Source organism: Hipposideros armiger, unplaced genomic scaffold (genome assembly GCF_001890085.2).
Source record: "Hipposideros armiger isolate ML-2016 unplaced genomic scaffold, ASM189008v1 scaffold_517, whole genome shotgun sequence".
Taxonomy (NCBI): Eukaryota; Metazoa; Chordata; class Mammalia; order Chiroptera; family Hipposideridae; genus Hipposideros; species Hipposideros armiger.
In genome coordinates, this window is record NW_017731867.1 from 452543 (window position 1) to 464056 (window position 11514).

The 11514-nt window shown below is 36.5% G+C and overlaps 1 pseudogene; it reads left to right on the plus strand.

Annotated features, from left to right (window-relative positions):
• The first annotated feature begins 5301 nt into the window (after positions 1–5301).
• On the plus strand, positions 5302–6299 carry LOC109396362 (glyceraldehyde-3-phosphate dehydrogenase pseudogene; annotated as a pseudogene).
• The last annotated feature ends 5215 nt before the right edge of the window (positions 6300–11514 follow it).

Genomic DNA, 11514 nt, shown 5'->3' on the forward strand with positions numbered 1-11514 from the left:
TCTTCATATGGTCTTCCTCCTGTGTGTGTCTGTGTCCTAATTTCTTGTTAAAGGACATCAGTCCTATTGGATTAGGGCTAAACACAATGACTTCATTTAACCTTAATTACCTCTTTAAAGACTCTTTCTCCAAGTACAATCACAATCTGAGGTACTGAGGATTAGGACTTCAAGATATGACTTCTGGGGGACACACAATTCAGCTAATAACAAGTGGCATCCAGTTTCTTACTTCACAGGTGTAGCCTCATCTAGTCATAGCTACCAGTGGTCCTTCCAGTCAGGGCATTAGAAACTCTCACTGTTGTCATGGGGTCCCAAAAGAGGTTATCTCTCATGTATAGCAAGAGAGGATAATCGGTATATTTGCAAAAATTAGGTAATAGAAAGTGATAGAGCCATGATAAAGCAGTCTCCTGATACAAAGTCCATTGGCCTTTCTATTGCATTATACATTGTACCAATTTACAAGAGAAAGCTTCTCAAGAAACCATATGTGTTAGAGTTACTAGGACATCCCATTAAATTAGAAAACCACTAGCATTTCTCCATTCAGCTGTTTATATCTCTTACATTTTCTCCATGCTTCCTGAACTATCTGTACAATGTTGATGATATATTTAATGCAATTTCATGTATTTCTGTCACTGAACATAAAAGCTAATTGAAATAATTCTTGACATTTATTGAGTCAAGATGTGGCATATGCTATACTGAGTTGTTTACATACACTACCTCATTAAACTCACAATAATCCTATGAGCTAAATATTATGATTATCTCAATGTTACAGAAAGGGAACTTACGAGGTTTAGAGATTTAATATCTTGCCAAAAGTCAGACAAACATTAGGTAATGGATCCAGGTATATCAAGGTCTATCCAACTGCCTCTATGCTGGTGACTAACTTCAGAATATAATAGGCAAAACTTCTATCATAGAATCAAGAAAAGTAACATAATCATTCATGAGTTCCCAAATATAGTGCAAAAACCTATTGACAAAAGGCAATTCACTACTATATAACATAAGCTCTGGCTGTCATCCTGACATTACAAAGTTTTATTGCTTCTGTGTGTGTAACATTTCATGGGTTTTTAGAGGTGGGAAGTCCCTTTTTATTTCATACTAAATTATAAGATTCTCTATAAATTAAGCATTACGTTCACAGATGTAAAATGAAATTAACAATAAAATATAATCTTCAGACAAATGACAAACTCCTCTAGCACATAGGTCAAAATCATTAAGATAGTGGTTATGACCACCTACTTCTGAGACAATTATAAAAATGAATAAGCGGAAAATTTCTGGTCAAGGTAGCAGAGTAGGTAAAAACTGTGCTTGAACCTCTTGTAACCACATCAAAATTACAACTAACTTACAGAAAAACTATCATAGAGAATCACCTGAAGTCTAGCTGAATGTAAGTCCTACAGCTAAAGACATACAGAAGAAGCCATCTCAAGACTTGTAAAAGAGATGGAGCTGTGGTATGAGCTGGTCCCACACCTGTATGTGGCAGTTAAAAATCAAAAGGGAAATTTTGACTATGGAGGTCCTCTGTTCTCCAAGGAGCAAGGGATCCTAGTACCATACCAGGCTCTCCAGCCTAGGGTGCCAATGCCAGGAAGAGATGTCCCCATAACTTCTGGCTGTGAAAACCAGCAAAGATTGTGGCTGAGTGAAAGGAAGGCTGCTGGAGTTCAAGGCATTGCTCGAAAAAGACACACATTCAAACTTACTCCCTGACAGACTCACTTGTTCTAAGCTCCAGTGCTGGGGTAACAGCTCCAAAGACACCAGGGACATACAGAGAGGAACTGAATAGTCTGGCCTCAGGCTGAGGGCTGGAGGGGCATCTTTCTCCCAGACAGAAGTGCTGGCAGAAGCCATTGTTTCTTTTTGGGCCCTACCCTAACCCAGCATGCAGACACAGAGAGGTACCATATCTGAATCTCTGTCAACTTGGCTGACACTTTTTGCCCTGCCCTGATGATTCCCTGAGACTCCAACCCACCCAAATTGCAGGTCCACCTAAGATACTTCCAGTATCTTTTCCATGCCTTGCCTCATGCTGTGGATTTCCCTAAAATCTCTCAAAGGTCCACAAACCCCAAACAAGAAGCATCTGGCCTTGGCATTCCCCTTGGCATGGCCTTTTGCTGAACAGCCTAAGCTCAGCATTGGTACAGCCAGCCTCAGTTCAAACCTTGGACTCTCGCAGGCACCTACAAGCCCAGCATGAGTGACAGCCATCTGCAGATTGCTTTGTGGCTCATTCTAGGTGGCCTTGGGCAAGGAAAAGGCTGTGGCTAAACTTGGCCTGCAGCGGGGCCCCTCCCAAAAGGTCGCAGGGTCCGCATGCCTGGTGACTGGCTTTGGACTGAGCCTAGCACCACCAGGATGCCTCTGTGGATAAAATACTAAAATGCCAGACTGGGCAGGCACAAGAGCACTTCCTGCTAAAGCAAATCTTGCTTCTTAGGCTTATCCCTTGCACTACAGCTCCTCCACTTTAGTCATGGAGAGTCCTCACTACCAATCAACCTGAGGGTCAATCCCTCCACTGATGTGCAAATAGCAACCAAGGTTCAACTACAACAGGAGGGCACACACAACCACACAAGGGACATACCTGTAGTATCTGGCTCAGGTGACCAGTGAGATGGCCCCACTGGGCCCCACAGGACACCTACTATGTAAGGCCACACTACTAAGACTGGGAGATATAGCAGCTATATATAATACACAGAAACATACACAGGGAGCCAGCAAAATGGGGTGACAAAGAAACATGTCCCCCCAAAAAGGACAGAACAAAACTCCAGAAAAAGAACTAAACAAAATGAAGACAACCAATCAACCAGATTCAGAGTTCAAAACACTGGTTATAGGGATGCTCAATGATCTCAGTGAGAACTTCAACAAAGAAATAGGCAATATTAAAATGAAGATAGAAAACATAAAAAAGAACCAGTCAGAAATGAAGAGTATAATAAATGAAATAAAGAATACATTAGAGGGAATCAATAGTAGATTAGATGAAGCAAAGGTTCAAATCAATGATTTGGAAGAAAATACCTAATCAGAACAGCAAAAATAAAAAAGAATCCAAAAATATTAGGATAGTTTAAGGGGCCTCTGGGACAACATCAAGCATACCAACATTTGCATCATAGAGGTACTAGAAGGAGAAGACAGAGAGCAAGGAATTGAAAACCTATTTGAAGAAATAATGACTGAAAACTTTCCTAACCTGGTAAAGGAAATAGACATAAAAGCCCAGAAAGCACAGAAAGTCCCAAACAAGATGAACCCAAAGAGGCCCACATCAAAACACATCATAATTAAAATGCCAGAGCTTAAAGACAAAGGGATGATCTTAAAGGTAGCAAGAAAAAAAGCAGTTAGTTACCTAAAATGGAGCTCCCATAAGACTGTCAGTTGATTTTTCAACACTAACTTTGCAGGTCAGAGGGGGTTGGTACAAGATAATCAAAGTAATGAAAAGCAGTGACCTACAACCAAGATTATTCTATCCAGCAAAGCTGCCATTTAGAATCAAAGGACAGATAAAGAGTTAACCGGACAAGAAAAAGCTAAAGGAGTTCATCACCACCAAAGTGGAATTGAAACAAATGTTAAAGGGGCTTTTTGAAGAAGGATAAATAGGGAAAAGAAAAAGAAGAAAGGGGAAGAGGAGGAGAAAAGATCAAATTATGGATAATAAAATGGCCATAACTACATACCTACCAACAATTACTTGAAATGTAAATGGATTAAATTCTTCAATCAAAAGACATAATATGGGCTGAATAGATTAGAAAACAAGACCCTTACATATGCTGCCTATAAGAGATTTACTTCAGATCAAAAGACACACACAAACTGAAAGTAAAGGGATGGAAAAAGATATTTCATGGAAACGGAAATGAAAAAGAAAAAAAACCTGGGGTAGTGATACTTATACCAGACAAAATAGACTTTAAAACAAAGGCTATAACAAGAGATAAAGGAGGACCCAGTAATCCCATTTCTGGGTATACATCTGAAAAAACCCAAAACACTACTTCAAAGAGATATGTGTGTCCATATGTTTGTTGCAGCACTATTTACAATAGCTATGATATGGAGGCAACCTGGGTGTCCATCAATGGATGAATGGATAAAGAAGGGGTGGCACATATATACAATGAAATATTACTCAGCCATAAATTTTAAAAAAGATTGAAATCCTGCTATCTGTAACAACATGGATGAACCTAGAGGGTATTGTGCTGAATAGGGAAAAAGAAAAATGCCATATAATTTCACTTACACGTGAAATCTAAAGAACAAAATAAATGAACAAACAAAACAGAAACAAACTCATAGATACAGAGAATATTTTGATGGTTTCCAGATGGAAGGGTGGTTGGAAGGTGGATGAAAAAGGGGAAGGGATTAAGAAGTACAAATTGGTACAAATATTTACTACATTGTAGACCAAAACTAATGTAATATTGAATGTCAACTGTAATTGAAAAATAAAAAATATATATATTTTAAAAAGGAATGGGCATTTTCAAGAAGAAAAACATGAACATCAAGCACTGCCTTGGAGAGGATAAAGAGACCTATATAAAAGCAAATCTATTCCAATTCTTTCCCAGGAATTAAAATTAAGTCATAACTGGCATTAGTAAACTTGGTAGAAAAAAAATCAGTATTTGAATGACACTACACTTTACTGTTGACCTATTTCAAGTATATTATTACAACTTCCTAGTAATATTTTTATTTATCTAGTATTTTTCTAGTAGTCTGTGGAGAACAGCTGTTCTCTTTTCTTGTCAAGCCTTGAATTGAAATAAACCCCTATGCAAATTCAGTGCCATGACCAGGACAACAGCTTCATTGAGAGCCAGCAGGTCTGCTGCAAGCGTCTCAATAGCTATCCTCATCTCAAACTGTGAAATGGCACAGAGCCCTCTCCCAATTAAAAACTTGGGGCTACAGTAATAAAACCCTTCAAAAAGGTGAAACAAAGATTCTAGATAAATATGTACTGCAAAAATTTTTCAACAGATCTTCACTAAAATATATATTAAAGGAAAATCGGTGGGCAAAGGAAAGTTATTCCAGATGGAGACTTGAATCTACATAAAGGAATGAAGAACCCCAAAATGGTAAACATGTGAGTAAATATAAAAGAAAATTGTCCTTATTTTTAAGTTACTCAGAAGATAATCAGCCCTCTACTCCTCCCTGTTCCACAAACAGTCACATGTCTTACAGTGCCAGACGCATCCCTAAGATATGATATATAAGGTCAGAGTAAATAGAGTTCTCCATTTTGGTGCCCGGGTCCCAACAGCTGCTTTTAATTCCAATGAAGAGGAGACTGTCATCACTGATGACTTCTTTACTCCATAAACTACATGGCCTATGTGTTCAGTATGATTTCACAGATGGCAACTTCAATGGCAGAGTCAAGGCTGAGAACAAGAAACTTGCCAACAATGGGAAGGCCATCACTGTTTTCTAGAAGCAAGATTTCCCCAACATTAAATGGGATGATGCTAGTGCTGAATATGTTGTGGAATCCATTGGGCCTGGGGCTCACTTGAAAGGTGGAACCAAAAGAGTCATCATCTCCGCCCTTGCTTCTGATACTTGCATATTAGTGGTGCTCCCATCCTCAACATAGTTTCCATCCCAGACTTCCTGAACCATGAGAAGTATAACAACTTCTTCAAGACTGTCAGTAATGCCTCCTGTACCACCAACTGTTTTGCTGCCTGAAAAAAGTCATCCAAGATGGCTTTGGCATCATGCAGGGACCACAGTCCAGGTCATCATTGAAATTCAGAAGACTGTGGATGGCCCATCTGGGTTACAGGCATGACAGTGTGGGGCTAATCAGAACATCATCCTTGGTGCTAATGAAGCTGCCAGCATTGTGGCAAGGTCATCCCTAAGTTGAATGGGAAGTTCATTGGCATGGCTTTCTATGTCCCCATCCCCAATGAGTCAGTTATGGATCTGACCTGCCATCTGAAAAAAGCTGCCAAGAATGATGATATCAAAAAGGTGGTAAAATGAGTGTCAGAGAGTGCTCTCAAGAACACCCTAGGCTACACTGAGAACCAGCATGTCTCCTGTGACTTTAACAAAGACACGTATTCTACCTTTGATGCTGGGACTGTCATTGTCCTCAGTGACCACTTTTTTAAACTTATTTCTTGCTATCATGATAAATTTGATTACAAAACAGGGTGGGGTACCTTATGGCCCACATGGCCTCCAAGGAATAGGAGTTTCCTAGACCGCCAGTCCCAGCACTAGCAATAGAGGAAGAGAGAGTTCTCCAGCTTTTGAGGAGCCCTTGCTCCACCTCAATCTCCTAACACACTGAGACTTTCCCATTCTCAACCCAGTTTCCATCTCAGACTCCCTAAAGAAAGGGAGTGGCTTAGAGAGCCCTACATTGTCACATACCATCAATAGAGTATACTGTATTCCCACATGCAGTATGGTAGGGTTTGTCATTGTATGACACAAATAGCACAAAAGACAGGAGGAAGGAACAGCAGTATACTTTCCTAAAGTAGAGAAGAAATATAATATTATTTGAAAGTAAATTCTGGTAACTTAAATACCCTAATTTATATTATATTAGGGTATATATACATATATACCCAATTGTCTAGTTATCACACTGATACTTAAAGTTAAGTGGGCGGATTGAACTTAAAAAAAATAAATAAAAGACCCAATAAGAATCACACTTTAAATGTAAAGGCACCGATAGGTTCAAAAAAATCGATGGGAAAAAATATATATAATCACTAAGTATAAGAGAGTTGGAGTAACTAGATTGTCAAAATAAACTTTAGAACAAGGAATATCGTTAGGGGAAAAAGGAACCTATCATGATGATAAAGTGGTCAATCATGAACAAAGCATAACAATACTAAATGAACATGCATTCAAAACAGAGCTAAAAGAAAACACTAACAAAATTAGAATTAAAAGGAGAAGCAGAAACGTCTGCAATTACAGTTGTAGGTTTCAAAGTTCATCTCTCAGTAATTCATAGAACAGCTAGACAGAAGATCGTTCTCAGTGAACCTCATTGATAGTGACCAAACATTTTAGCCAACAAAAGCAGAATATACATTGGCACTGGAAAAGTTACATAGACCAAGTGAACCTGACACATAGTAAATCTCAATAATAGACAGTTTTAAAACTTATTATACTCAATAATAATAGCTAAGATTTTTATTGTGGTATATACAACATAATATTTATCATTCTAACCATTTTAAATTCAGTGGCATTAAGTATATTCATATTGTCCAAAGTTTAAAATATTAAAATAAATCAACATAGGGACCAGCCAAGTGGCTCAGTTGGTTAAGAGCTCGCTCAAGAGTTTGAGCTCTGAGCAATAGCGGTTCGATGCCTGGCCTGAGCTGAGCTGCTGCTAAGCTGCCAATAGGTAGCAGGATGGCTCAGCTTAAAAAGAAAAAACAAAAACAAAAAAAAACAAGAAAAGAAAATAAATCAACATACGTTCTCTGACTACAACAGATTTAAATACGACATCGATAACAAAAAGTCCCTCAATATGAAAAAATTAAAGGAAACATTTCTAAATAAGCAACAGGTCAAAGGAGAGATCACATGGAAATTTAGAACATATTTGAAATGAAAAACAAAACAAAACACGAAAGCATAACTTATAAAAACCTTAGTTGCAGCTAAAGAAGTGCTTAGAGGGGAACCTATAGCTTTAAATGCTTATATAAGAAAAAAAATCCATGATGATAGTTTCTGTCTTAAGAAGCTAGCAAAGAAGAGAAAATTAAACCCAAAGAGGCAGAAAGAAGAAAATGTAAAGCTAAGAGTGAAAATCAATAACACAGAGAATGGACCAACAATCGAGAAAAATCAATGAAATCAAATGTTGAATCTTTGAAAACTTTGATTAAATTGATCTAGCTAGTCCAATAAAGAAAGATATTAAAAAATATAAATTACCAATATTTTCTAAATTAAAGAAAGCACATCACTGCAGAAGCTACCGATGCCAAAAGGGTGTCATAAGAGAGTATTATGAACAACTTTATCCCAATAAATTTGGCAACATAAATAAAATTATTTGAAAGACACAAATTACCAAAATTGACTACAAAGAAATAACAAAATTGAGTATACTTATGTCATTTATAGAAATAGAGTCTATAATTTAAAATCTTCCCACAAAGAGAATTCCAGACCTAGAAATATCTAAAGAAAATATGAGCAAATCAGATCCAGCAATGTTAAAATACACTATAACCAAAGATAATTCAGCCAAGAACATAAGGTTGGTTAAATATTCAAAGATAAATATAATGTATTTAATAAAAGACAAAGTATGTGATCATTTGAATAGATGCAGAAAAAGTATTTGACAAAGCCCAATACCCATACATGCTAAAGAAAAAACAAAAGAAACAAAAGAAAAAAACAACCTCAACAAATGAGGAATAGCAAGGAATTTACTCAATCCAATAAAGGGACTCTTTGAAAAACCCATAACAAATATACTTAATGGGAAAGACTAAATACTTTCTCCATCAGACTAGAGCAAGGGAACGATGTCCACCTTCACCGCTTCAATTTAATGTTGTACTGTAAGTTTTAGTAAGTACGATTAACACAAGACATTTGCACAAGACATTTGTCTTTTTGCACACGACATAATCACCTATGTAAAAAGTCCTGAGGAATCACTGAAAAAGCTAGTGAATGAATTTGACAAGAATTCAAGCTGCAAGGGCAAAATATATAAATCAACTGTATTTCTGTATGCTAGCAATGAGCAATTGGAAAATAAAATTTTTACACCAGTGCACCACCTACAACTATGAAATATTTAGAGAAAAATCTGTCAAAAGATACATAAAACTCATACACTGAAAACTATAAAAACAATGCTCAAAAATATTAAAGAAGACCTAAAGGGAGATATAAGCTGTATTAGCTGACTAGAAGACTCAAGATTGTTAAATTGTCATTTCTACCCAAACTGATCTATACATGCAACAAATCCCAGTAAAAATCCCAGAAGTCTTATCTATAGATATTGACAAAATAATCTGAAAATTTTTATGGAAATGGAAAGAAATTAGAATGGCTACACAAATTTGGAAAACAAAGATCAAAGTTGGAAAACTCAGCCTACAATAATAAAAAAAAAGTACCAGAGTAATATACAGATCAAAGGATTAGATTATGAAACTCAGATACAGATTCATACATACATAGTCAATTGAGTTTCAGAATAGACAACAACATAATTAAACAGGGGGAAGTCTTTTCAATAAATGAGGCTGGAATAATAAATATCCATATGGAAATAATTGGAAGTCAATTATCACCTAACACTATACATAGTTCAAAATGGTTTATCAGTCTAACTGTCAAATTTCTAGAAAGAAAGAAAAAAAACAAAAGGCAGAAATCTTTGCAAACTTGGAGAAGGCAAAGATTTCTTGATAGGATACAAACATAAACTACAATAAAATGTTGATATATGTGGATATAATGACTTCATAAAAAATAAAAACTACTCTTCAACAAAAGCTGTTAAGAAATGTAAGGACAAGCTATAGGTTAGTTAATGCATATATCTGATAAAGGACTTACATATTGAATATATAAAGGACTCTTAAACTTAAAAAAATAATAGTTACATACACACAAGTTAAAATGCCCATAAGGTTTCAGACACTTGACAAAAGAAGATAAAAAAATGGCCAATAAGCACATGAAAAGATGTTCAATATAAAGTCAGACTACACAGACTAACTAGGATGGCTAAATTAAAAAGAAAATACCAATTGACGAGGAGGGTGTGGAGCAACTGGAATTCTTCTACATTGCAACATATAATGATGCAACCACTTTGGAAAACAGTTTGAGGGTTTCTTTTTTTTTTTTTTAAGCTGAGCCATCCTGCTACCTGTTGGCAGCTCAGCGGCTGCTCAGCTCGGGCTGGACTCGAACCTCTGTTGCTCAGAACTCAAACTCTTGAGCGAGCTCTTAACCAACTGAGCCACTCGGCCAGCCCTGAGGGTTTCTTAAATAGTTAAAGATCTACCTATTGAGTGGCCCAGAAATTCCACTCTTAGGTATTTATCTAACAGAAATGAAAACATTTGTCCATAAAGCCTTGTTCCTGAAAACCACTTTAATCTGTTTCCAGAAATTGGATTGTGGTATATCTATATAATGGAATATAAGCCTGGAGCAATAATAATAATAATAATAATAATAATAATAATAATAATAATATACTATAGATACAGCAACAACTCAAATGAATCTCAAAAATCTTATGCAGAACTGGAGATAAACACAAAAATTTCATACAGTATAATTCCGTTTTTATGAAATTCTAGAAAGGGCAAAGCTATTTTACTGTGAGAAATACGTCTTCAGTTGCCTGGGCCAGGGGTAGGAGGAACTGATCAGAGGGGACATATGGATAGTTTTTTGGGGGTGATGAAAATGTTCTATGTCTTAAGTTGGTGGTATATATGAGTTACACATTTGTTAAAACTTGTACTGTACATGTAAATGGGTGTATTTTTTAATATTGTGTGTGCCAAAAAAATGTATGCAAGTGGACACTTTGGTCAATGTTGCTCAAGCAGCAGTTCACCATAATCCAGTGTCTGCATGCTGATGGTAACCACTTGAGGACCTCTTGTAATTGCACAAGTCAAACATGACTTGTATTCATCTTTTCTTATTGGTATATATTATTACAATTTTAATAGTTTTCCTTTCTTAAAATGTTTTTTTGGCACCCTCTGTATGTAAATTATACTTCAATAAAACTTGAAGGGAGAAAAAAAAGACCTGGTGGACTTTCTCCAACCTATATGATCATCTAATCCCCTCTTTTTAGTTCAATTTCCAAAAAATTCCTACTCTTTCCTCCCATTTCTCTGGTATTTGTCTTTTAACCTTACTCTTTTGAGAAGCCACCCCCTGCCTCCGATCTGGGATCTTCTTGTTACCACCACTACCCTGACCCCAGATCATTTTGGAAAGTAGGATATATACTTCTCAACTTTGCCCTTACTATGAGACTTAACTAAAGGGAAAGAGAAGTAAATAATAACTAAGAATGGAAAAAATTACCTACTAACTAAAATTTTCACAGAGTACTAGAATATATGATTTATTCTAAGGCTTATCTTAAATGCTCAAAGTAAGCAAGGTGCTAAATTTTTGCCCTTAGAATCAGCCTACAAACTAGGAGTGCCCTAGATGATAGAACAAGTTATTAGATCTTGGTCTTTCTGTGATATCTGGTATGTTCTGCTATGTCTGGTAAATTCTTGCCCCCTCCAACATCAGGAAGTACCGTATCTGCCGGCGTATAAGACGACTGGGCGTATAAGACGACCCCCTAACATTTCCACTCAAAATACAGAGTTTGTTATATACTTGCCGTATAAGACTACC